The 15,447-nt window shown below is 35.3% G+C and overlaps 1 long non-coding RNA gene across 1 annotated transcript; it reads left to right on the forward strand.

The window, feature by feature from the left end:
• Window positions 1–244: 244 nt before the first annotated feature.
• Window positions 245–15,220, forward strand: LOC113239649. Its single transcript, XR_003311203.1, has 3 exons — window positions 245–308; window positions 1,916–2,012; window positions 15,199–15,220. It is a non-coding gene; the product is annotated as an uncharacterized LOC113239649 (long non-coding RNA).
• Window positions 15,221–15,447: the final 227 nt, after the last annotated feature.

Below are 15,447 nucleotides of genomic sequence, written 5' to 3' on the forward strand. Positions count from 1 at the left end.
GAAATAAGCGTGTTATAAAAGCCGAGGGAGTGCGCTCGGAACAATAATTCACAAAAAGTATGAGCAGTTAATGTCCTCTAAGGCCTGAGCGCGACATAATCATCCGCGAAACTAAATTTAATGCTAATAGCACTTTTTAAAAATAAAAGCTCGGCAGGGTCGACCGCTTAGTGGCATTATTTAAAGAGATTTTAATTATGTTGAAAGCAGATGACACCAAGTTCCCTCCTCTTCATTGTCCGCAGCCTGCCGGCCGCTGTCTCTTTGCCGAACCACATTTAGTGTCATACTTGTCGTATATTCAAATGGTAAGTAAATTTTTATAAAACTTCTTTACCATTTTATCACGTCGCTCTGTAAAGAAACAAATAATGAGAAATTCACGTAAATACACTCATCAAAAGTATTTGTAGGGATCAAGCACATTTTCGCTGATGCCATTAAACCAATGAATTATTTATTTGGTCAATTTCATTTTCAAATTCAAATTTTAAAATTGACCAAAAAGAATTAATCCTGATTTCCAGTAACGGACAATTATTATTAGTATAATATTATAACAATATAAATATTATTATTATATTAAATAGACAGTTTTTAATTTGTATGTTAAGTGATTGCAATGTTAAAAGCGTATTTATTTTTAAAAATCTAATGCTTAACGGTGTACAAGATCATTTCAATTCGCGCAATATGTCTCCATCAATTCATAAACATCGGGTTTGTTATCAAATCTCGTTCAATGTAAGCATGATCCTATATAAAGTGGAGGTGGGGTGGCCCCAATAGACACACGTAACGCAACACCGCGTCCTCGCCAACCTAGGACCCCATGAGTGCGTGCCTCTAAATCCGACGAAGCCAATAAATCACACGAATGCAAACATTACGAGGGCTTTCTATGTATACTGTTACTCGAACTGCCCGGCGTTTGCTCCAAGCGAATGTTTGAACGCGGTTGCTACAAAAGCGGAGTGATTCACAAACACACGCGTACTGGGCCCCGCTTTGATGAACGCATCCCACTTCAAATGACATTAGCTCAATCGTAACATATAGAGCGTACGTATTTTATTATACTGAAACCGAAAAACAAAAACTTGACTAATTAGTTATAGTAATTAGAAATAAAGTAAATTAGAAACTTAAATTTAGAGTCTGCTTGTCCTATAAGATACAGAATAATTTTAAATTTATCTTGAATTTTAATAATACTTTTTGGGTAGTAGCACTAGAACTCCTTACTTATTTCTGCCGCCTAACAGCAATGTCAGCCTTACAGTATTTCGGTTTTGGAGGGTAAGGGTACTGGTGAAATTACAGGCACATGCGACTTGTCAACTTAAGTCTCAGGGTGATTACACAGTACCCCTCAGATATTTGTGATTTAAAGCTCTGAGTAGCACTGGTACTGTTATGGACAGACGTATAGCTTACCAACAGGCGCACGAATTGTTCGTCCCGTCACTCGATATTATAAAAAAGCGCCCAACCTGGCCCAATGGGGCCAGAGTGGCGGATTAAGGCCTTTATAAAACTAAATTATATTTTATAAAACTAAAATTTATAAAACCCTCGCCTGAGAGGAAACCCGTGCCCAGCAGTGAGACGTACAAATGGGTTGTTGATAATACTCTATAAAAAGCGCGTTTAAACAATGACAAATATGTATTGAAAATATAATATATACCTAACAGCAGGTATGCTTAACTTCAACAAAATGAGATTAGGTACTCTGCGTTTTTGAACAAACCACTAAAATGTTTGTTTTTCTTGTTTAATTAGGAGTGACCTCGGTGTGACTGATCTGATCCGCGCACGTTGATAAATCACACGTACACAAACAGAGTGAGGGTCTGCTTGTCCTGTAAACCCACACCGGAATAGAAACTAACACTCCTATTTATGTCAACAGAGCGTGATGGCTTTACTCAATGTTGAGCTACATAGTGACAAGATGAAAGCGGCGGTTCTGAGGGACGAAGGTAGAATTCCCAACGTAAATCACTAAGGTATTAAATAAACATGGTGGTTGGTTATATTTTACAGATTATTCTCATTGAATTTGATATAGAGAAAAATTGGCCATGGTTATGAAGCCTACCTCGCAAGAATTTACTTTTGCTATACACTCTCTCTATCTATCTAAAAAATGTAACAGGAGACAGTAATATTATTAGATCGCTTATTTTATCACATATAGCAATAAAATATTATTGTATTTTTTATGTAGGTACAATTAGTATCTACCGTTAAAACTTTCAACGGAAAACTTGATTATGCAGTGAACTGTTACTAGATAATTACACCAAAACAATATTTGTACAAAAACAAAAAGCACAAAAGTACTTTGACTTATTTTTGGAATTATGTTACTTAAGCTATTAGATATAAAATAGCTCAAATCTTAGCTTCGTTAGGCATTCTAGTCGAATTGCCCTTAGCAAAGATATTCTCTATAAAGCCGCATGAATGCGAATGCGCTGTATCTTTAGCACAAAGCTCAATAATACCCTTTGGCATTTTGTTAATAGCATGTTACATGGAATTTAACTCCGGGGATTATTTTATATTGTGAATTATTATCAGACCTATGTACACGGACAACCATAAAAAATCATTCCTGTATCACTAATAATATATAATATTATAATTCCAAATCCACCATAGATACAGATCAACTGTTAGTAGAGCGAAAAATTTATAAAACAGTTATTCTTTAAGAATCCTCAAAAAACTCATGGACAGCACTTGGTAGCAGTGGAGCTCCTTGTGAAGGATTTCGTTGCAAGGTAGTCCTGCCACCTTGCCTATTTCTGCCGCTAAACAGTAATATCAGCATCACCGTGTTTCGGTTTTGAAGGGTAAGGGTGCTGGTAAAATTACAGTCAACTTATGTGTCAGGGTGACGGGCGCAGTGGCAGTGCCCCTCAGATCTTTGCGATTCAAAGCTCTGAGTGGCACTGCAACTGTTATGGACAGGCGTGTAGCTTATCATCAGGCGCACGACTTGTTCGTCGCGTCACTAGATAATACAAAATGTACTATCTATAGCACACAAAAATATCACTACCTCTTGCCGTAGTACTTATAATGATTTAATATAAAATGTCCAATGTATGTAAATCATTGAATTTGGTCAGTACGTTATTGATACTTCTCCATGGAGAAGCAGTAGGCGGCAACTACACAGAAAACACTTGGAAATCGCATTGTGATACCAGTAGTTGATCTTTTAAGATCCATAACGAAAGGGGGTACCATTATAGGCGTATTGTCATATTGTAATATTAAATTTTACAGTGAACGCGGTTACTGCTCATGAACGCGTTAACGCCGAATTTTCATGCAACGTTTTAAATTTCATTTAACATTTCGGATTTGTTCCTTGTCGAAATTGTCATTATTCTAATAAATGCTGATTTTGTACCCGAGAAATCTCAAATTGCATCGGAAAGTAAAGGAAACTTTGTTGGTAGAAATGGGAAATTCGCCGTAACTCAGTTTCAATGCTGCAACTGGCGCTATCCCATTCTTTTTATAATAATTTTATTTGTCAGTACAGTCTCCCTAACTATAAATGAAGCTGCAGAAAACACGTTATTACATACACAAGCACTTACACAAGATACCTATAACTACGTAAATGCATTAGTATATTATCACGTGGAACACGTAATCTTCACCTTGTATTTCTTAACACATTTCTATATTTCATAGAACTAAAAATGGGAAATTACGAATTGTTCATAAACTAAAAATGCAAGCGGATACAAATAGTTAACCCATCAGTCTGGTGGATCCTGTCACTATTTTCTGCACGAATACTGTATTTAGCATATAACTAGAGAACGTGAGGTCCCAGAGTCCCTTAATTAAAAATGAGACCAAAAGAACAGCTGCATTCTCAATTGGAACGATAATCTTCCAGTTCCAGTGTAGTAGTAGAGCTCCTTGTGGAATAGTTCGTCCCCTGCCGCCTTATCTATTTTTGCCGCCAAGCTGCAATGTGAGTATTACTGTATTTCGGTTTTCAATAGTAAGGGTGCTGGCGAAATTACACGCACATTGGACTTTGTGGCGGGTGCAACCTACGGTTTTTGCGATTTAAAGGTCAGAGCGGCACTGCAACTGTTACGGACAGGCGTGACTCTTACCACCAGGCGCACTACTTGTTCGTCCCGTCATTTGGTGTAATAAAAAAGTTCCCTTTCACGCTACCTGAATTATTTATTAACTACAGGTGGTTTTTTTCTTCAAAATAATAGGATTACTATTCTGTGTTTGTATTATTAACGAGTTATTGTCAGTATTAACGTTTATTAATCCAGAAGAGGAGTAGTCACACAGAAGTAATAGGTTTTAGACTTTGTACTTATTATACCAATTTATGGATATATATGCATTATAAGTATAATTTGAAAGAAAAAAACGGCATTACGTACAGGTACACGTCTTTTTTATTTTTTTAAAGATGTGGTCGATGGGATTCTTTAATGAATCTCAATCAATCGGTATTCTTAAAAAAAATACATCTGTCCGAAGTAGCAGTAAAATTAAAGTATTTTGAATATTTTTATAATGCCGTTTAAGTAAATTGAAATTGGAGTTGTAAATTAAATTAATTCTATTAATAAAGATTGCAGAAAACTGAAACTTTAATATCTTAAGGGTTTTTGGAACTGTTTAGCTGTCTTATAACATTATTACTACGTTAAGAAATGAATGGAAACCCTTGAATTTCTAAGCAGTTTCTAAGACATTGAAAAGCCAAAACAAATAGAAACTGAATTAATAAACACTGATAAGATCTAAAAATCCATAATGCTCAGCATTTTCGCCAAAAAAAGTAACGACTTCATTCTCTTGAATCTTCGTCTTTCAATAAAACCCTACTTTAATGAAGCTCACAAGGTTTGTTCGTTTTATAAAAAGAGTATTTTTACGTTTTCATAGCACAGAGTGCAGAAGCTTAATCGTTGGTTGCTCATTATTGCCGCGACAATGGGAGGCGGTGCGCAGTTAGGCATTAGAAAGGCCGGCCCAGCTTTCGCTAATGACATCCCGGCGTGCCTTATGTCTGCTCTACCGACATAGAGCATTTTTACAGAATAACTCTTTGTTCGAAAAACGAAATTTAAATCATATTACTACAGATGATTTATGAATGTTGCTGTCTGCGCCTTTGACGACACATTAAGTGTGAATAGTGTTTCACGATGTATATTTACTTTCGAAATTACAATGAGTTTAAAATGCGTCTTAAGTTTTCATACAATTTTGACAATATAGCAAATTGTACGTCAGCATAGCGGTGCTTAAATAATTGTTTGCTCGTTTAGCAGTGAAACAGCTTTGAGGAAAGTAGGTAGTTAAAGAACTCTAGGCGTGGAGTTCTCGCTATGTGGCGCCATCTACCGCCGCAGCAGGGTTACACGAGCGCGGAGCGTTTTATCTTTTCCCGGTGAGACGTGTTAAATGCAGCGACAGACAAACCCAACTCGGGTCAATATTTACACAAAATCCCATAATTTCGACCGCCATGCACACAATAGATTTATAAGATAAACACAGAGTAAAATGTCTGTAAATAGTATTGACAACATTTTAATATATGGTCTCATGTTTACTTTGGGTTGGTTCGCCTCTCTGTCATGCCAACATGCGTTAACGCTGTAGCGTGAAATCATTGTTTTTTGTAGACGCTCAGCAGATTAAATATGAATAAAAGGACAAAGAGCTGGGGATGTATTGTATTTTTTCAGTGGAGTTGACTTAGTAAGCCTGTGGGATTGTAGCATTACGGCGCTACGCAATGCCGCCTTAAATTACTTCAGTTAATGTGTGTGGATTTTTTAAAATAGGTAAGTACCGTTTTTTATTGTACACCTTATATATTTTGCATAATGTTGTCCTTATGAATATAGATATAAAATGTGTAATTCAACATGAAAGAGTCCCATAAATTTGTCGCACAAAGAGTACAACGGCTTTTTAAAATCATTGGTGCTGATTGAAATCCTAAAGTAGAACGCTAAAACCTGTGTGGCTTTGATATTTTAGCTGTCAGTAAGAATCATAAAGGATACAGGCAGAAGAAATGACATTAATTCAAGAGGCTTATGCCGACTGGATATTGTTAAAGGGTACACCTGAGCAAACTCTGCAGTCTCTTGCCTTCAAAGAGCAGATTTTAACAGTTTGTGTTTACAGATTACGCTATTGACAAACAAAGTTCAAAGCAGGTAATTTTACTAAAGATATTAATGGTATTTTGTTTAGCGAAATCCCACCGGATGTACGAGCCGCCCAGCACTTTTAACTATAACATTTTCGGCATATCATATCGTCGATATAAAAAGTTCTTACCATTTAATAGATAAATTGTTAATTAAAACATATTGAGTTCTTGAATTGTCACGATTGTTGGAAATAATCATATTTTTTTGTAAGCAAATCGTTTCAGGATTTTATAGGTCCCTTTACAGCTGTGATCATGGGACCTATAAAGGACCCGAAACAAATGAGTAGCAGTGCCCCTAAGATCTTTGATTCTTCTATTAAAAGCTCTGAGTGGCACTGCAACTGTTGCGGATAGGCGTGTCGCCTACCACCAGGCACACGACTTGTTCGTCCCGCCACTTGATGAGTATATAAATATATATATATATATATGTCATATCTTCATACGGGCTACATGCATGCTTGTGAAAAAGAAGTGTGTACCTATATGATAGACGAAAGATTTGGCGACAACACATTTAATGTAAGAGGGATCTTTTAATATTTTGAAATATTTTGTGATGATTTTGTCACAATATTTTAATACTTTTTATTTAGTTTTCCTGTCCTCCTCCTTCCTTCCTCTTTTCCTTAAACGATCTGAATTGTATTTTACGGTTTAATGATATATCCTGATCTCAAAGCCAATTACATTAGTAAGTGCCTACTTATTCCCCTATACATACTTCCATACTTCATATTAATATTACAAACGCGAAAGTAACTCTGTCTGTTACGTTTTAACACCAAAACCGCTGAACGAAATTTGTTGACTTTTGATATAGAAATGTGACCTAGGAGAAGGACATAGGCTACTTTTTATCACAAAAATAATCTTTATTATTATTATGAAATAGTTGATGATAATTTGTCTAGTTACTCGAAGTACTGTTTATAATTTAATATATAAACATAAATATAATATAAATAATATATTTATTTTGTATTGCGAAAATATAAAGAGCTCTTTAAAGTATGTAAATTAATATTAAAGTACAAACGAGTTGTGTGTTCAATAGTAGGTTGTGAAATAAATTAAAAATTACGCAAGTATTTTTATAACCACGATGTCGCTTGCCATCGGCGCATTAATATGACAAGCACCCATTAAACGCATATTCTGGTACTGATTAATGACGACAATGAAAGGGATAAAAGAACCAGTAATAATAATTCATGTCGCTATGTTTGTACACGTCCGCTGTACAACAATGCACGACGGAGGCAAAGGGGTGATATTTAACTCAAAATCAATGCCAACTCCATTGTATGCACACCACGTCTGCCTGAGAAGGGGGAAGTTTATGTCTTTTGCTTATACTAATAACACCACCCTGAAAAGGGTGGTTCCTTACGAACAGAGCATCTCTAAGCTTTGTATGTTAATACAAACACTCGTGTAGGCTACACTGCGAACATAACAGAATTCAATATAGTAAAAGTGTTATTTATTATTCCATTATACAACCGAATGACCCCCACTTCGTGTCAGAATTACTTGTCAATGTCTTGACTAAGGTGGTCTGGGAACTCGTACTGTTCTTCTTGTTTCTATTTGCCAAAACCTTAGACGTACTTGTCTGATGTCATTCCTAAGCACAAACAAGTATAATGTATTTGATTTTACATTTTAGACTTTCAACTGGAGCATAAACAAAACACGACACGTAAAATAGGTCAATAAACAACACTCTAAAGTAAGTGTGATAGATACGCACGAAATCTGCTTTGTACGAACTGTACGAAGCGGAAACTAGGGTTCGTCTGAACATCGAATACAAAAATCTCTCCCATTTTATGTAAATATAGAGCGGAACAAACTCTGAACGACGCCGAATTCGTAGTGCGGCTCGTAGAAGAACGTAGCAAGCAAGCGTCAGTGTTCGTTTTACACGTGTCCGGGGCGCAGAGGGTGTGGAGGGTGCGTCGAGACGCTGGGCGGACACATGTAGCATGTAGCCTCCTCCTCCCTTCTTGCGCTTATCATAAGGATGTGCTAGTCGCGACGTTGCCAATGTCGTGTCTACTACCACCCGCTCTCGGCACCCACTTAAATTTGTATGCACATTATACATGAGTCGACGTGTCAACCGATCAACATTATATTGCTGCCACTCGAGCCCAACTTTTCAGTAAACACTTCTAAGGCAAAGGCCCAATTTGTATCGTCATGGGTGTACTTAAGTAGGTATTATATTGAAGGTAGTTTGTAATGTGTACTCATATATGTATTTATTGTTAAATAATTAGCTAGGAACTTAAATTTGATCGTAAATTACTTAATAATAAATGTATGTATGTATATTGTATGTACTAACGTAACGTTACTACCGTAACTAATAAGAGTACATCATCGATGTTTTGTGGAAAGGACATTTCGATAAATTTTTAAGAGGAGTATATTTTAGGTTTTGACGACTCTTTTAAAATATTTACGTTTTAAATTATTTTATGTTTTAAATACAATTTAAACCAACGGTATGTAAGTAAATAATGAATATATATAAGTCAATAAATGTAAGCAAACATAATAAACTTAAAAAAAATAAATGTTTAGTTTTTACTTGACAAAATCAGAACTTTACTCAATTTTGAGTTTGCATTGAAGGTAGCTGGAAATTGTTCTTTTGTTTCTTTTTATATTTTGTTTGCTTCTAGGACAAGATCCAGAGAAAATATGAAAAATAATTTATATAATGTATATATACACACAGGGTTGAACCAGTAGAGATATTGTACCAGGGTGTAAAAATAATACTTACCGATTGATACGTAAAAATTGTGTTTGTTCACTCGAAAATTTCCCACGTTTAGTAACAGATTATAGAAAACTTTATAAAATTTGAACTAGTAAAATGTGTGTTCTATTGGTAGCGTTATATATTCTTTTTGTCTCATTTTTAATGTAATGGTCCTACAAAAATGTAATGACACCATATAGAGATTGCATCAGAAAATCGAGATGAAATACATTCTCCAGACTATAAAGTACCTTTGTACCCGCTCCCATGTTTCTTGCGTCTGATTTTCCTTTATAAAAGCTTTCCATATTTCCCAGTTTTCAATTATTTATCAATATTTAAAGAATAACACAATTTCGACTGGGACTGTTTTGTACTAAATACGACATTATACAAATGTGTTCAGATGTTTAAATACTTTAATTTTTTAATGTGCCATACTTAAAATAATATTCATGAATTAACATTATTTTATTATATGACTTATTAAAAAAATTACAAGGCATAAAGGAAATTATTGCGGGTTCATGTTGTCTACTTGTCTATTATGATATATAAGTAACGTCTGATGTTAAAATAAATGCAATCTATTGCTAACAAAACTTACCACTGCACTACCACGTACCATATATTAAAATTATTTAGGTTACTTCTTAAAAAGTTCGTAATGGTAGTAAATTGTACAACGCCCCTAGCGGCCACAAGCAGAACTATTCCTTACAATCATTAGCCACAAGCGTATTCATAATTAAATTCTTTGTTTTCAAGTTACATGGTTGTAAAATAGGTGTTCTTAAGTAAATGTAGGTACATGATATGTAATATCCCGCAGGGCACTGCAAAATTTTGAGAGCAGGAAGTCCTCAATTTACTAATTAATTACATACTTAAAATAAAATTAGAATTAATTAATGACAAAAATTCAATAACATTACAAGATTTATTCGTGATATAATTATGTGTACTTAGATAAAATACTTACAAATCATATACTTAGAAACTCGAATAAGTAGAAGAATAGGGATTCTTTTATGGAATAAAAATGTTTTACTTTGAAGATGGCAATTAAGATGTTTTTCAAATGCCTTAAATTTACCTATCTTGTGTTTTTAATATTCATCATCATCATATACAGCCTGACTTCACCCACTGCTGGGTACAGGCCTCCAAGTTTCTGTGCCACTCCCCACGATCCCGTGCCAATCTCATCCAGGTTCGCCCCCCAATTCCTGCGATGTCATCCGCCCATCTCGCCGCTGGACGCCCGACGTTCCTGTATCCAGTCCTTAGACGTCACTCAGTTATCTCCTTACTCCATCTGTCTGCCCAGCTCCACTTTAGCTTCGTGATGCGGTTCCCCACGTCCTTTACCTTAGTTCGACTTCGGATCTGGACATTGGGAACACGGTCTATAAGCTTGATACCGTAGTTTTTAATATTATTGGGATCGTATTATGTATATTTTAATTACCATACAAGTACAAATCGATACGCACTTAATTTATTAATTTTAAAATTACTGAATTTTAAAATGGTATCAAAACAAAAAACGACAAAAAATGTACGATTCGAATATAAACGCAAACGAATATTTACTACGGATATCTAAGCTCTCTCCCAGCGTTTAGCATTACCAATTCGCGGCTCATTGAATCCAAATTGGGCTTGGCTTTGTGAAATCCCTTTTCTCCCTTTTTCATTTTTACGAGTGTTGCCTTGGCGCTAGGTTACTAATTAACTCCGTTTAACCTCCCCTTGTCATTAAATTATAGCCTTGGTATCCAATAAGAGTTAGTCAAATTTAAATATAAATGAATTGGTCGTTGCGGCATAAACTAACATGGGTATATATCGCTAAAGTTGTCTTTAACCTTTAACCTATAATTGATAAAATTTTGAATCACAAATAATTAAGTAAATTAGTTATATGCAACTATTGCAAAACGAATACATGTTACTACTATTTTTGGAGGATAATTTGGGTATAGGTAATCAATCAAGAAACCTCTTAGAAATCCAAATAGTTATAACATTACAATTTATAAGTCGTGCCGAATAATAGAATTTTTGTAAATAACAAAAGACTTTCAAATACAGATTAAATCTATTGATGTGTAGGTACATTTAGAGTATAGCCACAAAATGTGAATGACTCATCTAATATTGACGACGGATCTTTCATTTGCACTTAAATAAATATGCGTTGGCACGGCTGTACAATTATAAACATCAATAATTATAAGCACTTATTATTGTTATAAAAATCTGTAACGGCGTAGATAGATATAAAACACTGACTTAGAATGAGTATCAGAACAGTATGTTCAAAAGTATCACTTTAGGTATAATGTGCCAATTTTAATTCTATTTAAATAACGTAACGTAAAAACTACAACATTAAATTTTGACTTGTAAAAGAGTTCGTCCAGAGAAATACTGCCACCTTACATATTTCTGCCGCCAAGATATCGCTCTTAGATAAATAAATAAGTAGTGTTTTTATCAGTAATCACCAAAGTAGCGATGCAACAGCAATCGATAGATTTTAAAAAAAGGTAAAATTTTAGAATACCCGCATTTTGTCAATCCCACAAAATGCCCAATCGAGTTGAAATTCTCCGCAATTTGGGGAATTCGCAACAAATTACCCATTTATTTTGAGCAATTTATCTATGAAGAATAATATCAATAACAAAAGAGGAAATGTAATAAAAAAATACATTTGTCATATTGTAACATTTTTATTTTCATACTTTTAGCAAAAAACGTACTCCAGACAAAAACGGTTTCTTTTCATGTTTTTTCATTGTTTTTTTTTTCACCTCAGAAAAAAAACGTTAAAGTTTTTTTTAAATAACACTAACCGTAGGTACCTCTTTCTGTCGCCCAGTAGTAATATCAGCGTTACTGTATTCCGGTTTTGAAGGGTAAGGATGCTGGTAAAATTACAGACACATAGGACTTGTCAATTTAAGTCTCAGGGTGAATGGCGCTATGGTAGTGCCCACGGAAGAAAGAAATTTATGTGGTCTGTGGTAGTGCCCCTCAGATCTTTGCAATTTAAAGCTCTGGTAGCACTGTAACTGTTATGGACAGACGTGTAGCTTATCATCAGACACACGACTTGTTCGTCCCTTCACTTGATGTTGTAAAAAGTACTTATTCCACGCAGACGAAGTCGCGGGCACCCGCTAGTTAACTATAGTTCGGTAAAATTAGTTAATATTTATGTACAACTAATCACAAGCTGAAACTATAGATGCATCATTATTGCTAGAATAAAAAAAATTGTACCAAAAGAACTTTCAACATAAAAACAGTATTTTTCCTATGTCTCATGTCGAAATATAACAAGCGGATGAAAGGTTATAACAAAATAAAGAGGCAAGCTTCGCGAAGGATAAACAAACAGGAGCAGTCAATCACTAGCTCCATCCTTAATGGAAAATGATAATGTAGCGATCGCGCACGCTGCACGCACTGCTGCTGTGTACATTTCTCCTTTAATGTCGTATGATTAAACATGAACCGAGGACTTTATCAAATTTTGGCACGCGTTTGCTCATCGGGGTCGGGATGCAAGGTGTTTGCATACTAGGGATGTCGATTCTCCATGAAAAAATGGATCACAGAAGCGAAGGCAGAAGATACGATACCATGATAAGTTAACAAGCGTTTCTGAATATGAAATCTTCTATAAAGTGATGCAGTGGTTCAATTCCTATTGAAAGTTTGATGGAGATGCGCTCAAAGTTACGTAATAGGTACGAGTACCTTTTACTCTAGCAACACACTAGACCGAATATAATTGCTTGGTGGCTTTGCTTTGCATTCCCTTTGGTAGAATTGACTTGTACTAACATACTAATTATTGGTACTCACTTTTTCACATAGGGGTAAGCAGAAACCACTGCCTTCCACATGCTGCGATCACATCTTTTGCCTCGTTAACGATTAAGGATACTTTGAATTTGGCCTTTCCAGCATATTTGCAAAATAATAAACAATTGGTAGAAGAAGTAAAACAAGAGGCGGTACTAAAATATTACTTCGTGAAATGGTAATTTCATGCGAACATACTTTTCTTTCACACGTGGTCTCGGTCAACGGGTAACGTCTCATGCCACTGCACTAGCGTTAAGCAATTAAGTAGATAACGCTGTAGGAGTGCTGCTGTATTCCCGTCGGAAAGTAGTGGTTCTATACGGGAATATACCTTTAATCGGTAATGGGCAGAGACCTGGCAATTACTGAGGTTGCACTATTGCTATTATTATAATTATTTAAGAAAAAGATGTTTTATTATAGATCATTTATTTTAAATAGTAAGTTTGATAATGGGCGAGTCATGCTCGACACCAAACTTCCAGATCGAATTTTAAATTCCAAAATCAGAAGACGAACTAAGGTCCACGACAAAGGAGATCGGATAGCGAATTTTAAATGGAGCTGGGCAGAACATATTGTGAGACGTGGACAAAACAGATGGAGTAAAGCGATAACCGAATGTTGGCCAAGAAATGGTTATAGAAACGTGAGACGTACTGTAGCGAGATGGGTAGAAGACATGCGTAGTTGTTGTTGTAGTTCAAAAGTTGCGGGTCGTAGATGGTGAGACTAGCACAGAATGGCACTAACTACGGGTGGCACTTATCTAGCAGTGTGTGATTCTGTGGATGATGATGATGATGAGATCACTTTTTGTCGTTATACACAATACTGGCGTGTCTGGTTACTGGTTCGAAATCAGGACAACAATGAGTAATTGTTGACCTACGCCTACTCCTACACTATGTAGTTTTTTCTATTTCTAACAACAATGTTATATAATTTCCGAACATCGAATATTTAACCAGAAATAGAGACGAAATGTAATTTAATTTGTTTGAAAACTATTCTTCCAAATTATTACTGTGACAACAGGGCTCCGATTGGCCAGCCCGAATTCGAAACAATTGACTTAATGTTTGAAGCCGTATTTTTCGGTTAGTTTGTATGCGAGGTCAATCATAACCATTTACTTTTACAGAGTATTTATCTAAGTTTCTTATTTTAGAATAAAAGAATGGCAAACGTAAAAGCAATGTTAACTTTTTTTATACGCAAAAATGGCTATATTTCCAAACCTGTACGTAAATATGGTCATACAAATGGCCATAATTACTGTATGGCAAATATTACTCTATTCTATTATAATATAATACACTTTTGCGGTTCTATGTATAATAATGGAAACAATCAACACTGACATAAAAATAGACCCTTCATAAATGTGGTCATGAAAGGGGCCATATTTTTTACCCTGTTAGTAAATGTGCCCATGGCCTAATTAACTACATATATGGAACACTTTACTCTTCTATAATTTAAAATTATATCATTATTTATATAGCATACAATTTTATGGAAAATGAATAAAAATACGTAACGAATTGAGATATACTCTAATTTCTTGCCACACTCAGTCCCCCGGATCCTTTTACAATTGTGGCGACCCATGACTTACAACAAATAAAACAAAGTTACTATTCAACATAAACGTCTGCGCTAGTTTTTACCAAACGTAGCCAAAAACTATCGCTTTCACGCAAATCAAACTACACTGAAATCAGATCATCCCTTACTACAGAGTTACCACAGATTTAAGTAGACAGATACACTATAGCCCCAAACTTATATCATCCTTCTCTAGTTGTTAAAAACAACATTATGCTAGATTCCGAAAATCATAAGGCAAATTTGGCCAATATCAGGTGCAGGTAAATATGGCCAGTCACTGTGCCAGTGACACTTCTGCGAAAGAAGGAGGGAGAGGGGAGGCGTGAGAGTCGCAGTTATTTATTAGCTATATATATATATATATATATATATATTAGCTTGTTAGTTTTGTACGCTACACATTTTTAGAGATACCGGTATGTGGCCATATTAATCGGCTGGCCATATTCGACCCAGGTACTTTATTTAATTTCCAATGAAATGTGATTCTGTTTTATTATTGTAATTAGACCTTTTGCTGTTTTTTTCACACCACCGAATGGAACAGCCCCCATTGTTAGAGATATTATCTTTATTAGGTACAATAAATACAGAATATTTTTGGAATATACGGAGACGTACACGCAAGTCAGTCGTTGGTGGTGTACTATTTCAATTTTCTAATTTGTGATTTCAGCGCAACCGAGAGTTGATGTTTACAAGTAATACAAGGCCCATTTGCCAGATAAGTTGCCAGCGGACGGATGGCCCTTATGTCGTCTCTATTTCTGATTATATACTCGATGTTTCCGAACAACTGTTTGAAATTTTCACATTATTTGAAATGACATTGTAAAGACAATGACAAGAAAATTAACCCTAATGCTTGGGTATAAATAAGTAAGACAAATGACGTGGATATGAATTCTTACCTCGTATGGCGAAT

Source organism: Hyposmocoma kahamanoa, unplaced genomic scaffold (genome assembly GCF_003589595.1).
Source record: "Hyposmocoma kahamanoa isolate Upper Pololo Valley unplaced genomic scaffold, ASM358959v1 100021, whole genome shotgun sequence".
Taxonomy (NCBI): domain Eukaryota; kingdom Metazoa; phylum Arthropoda; class Insecta; order Lepidoptera; family Cosmopterigidae; genus Hyposmocoma; species Hyposmocoma kahamanoa.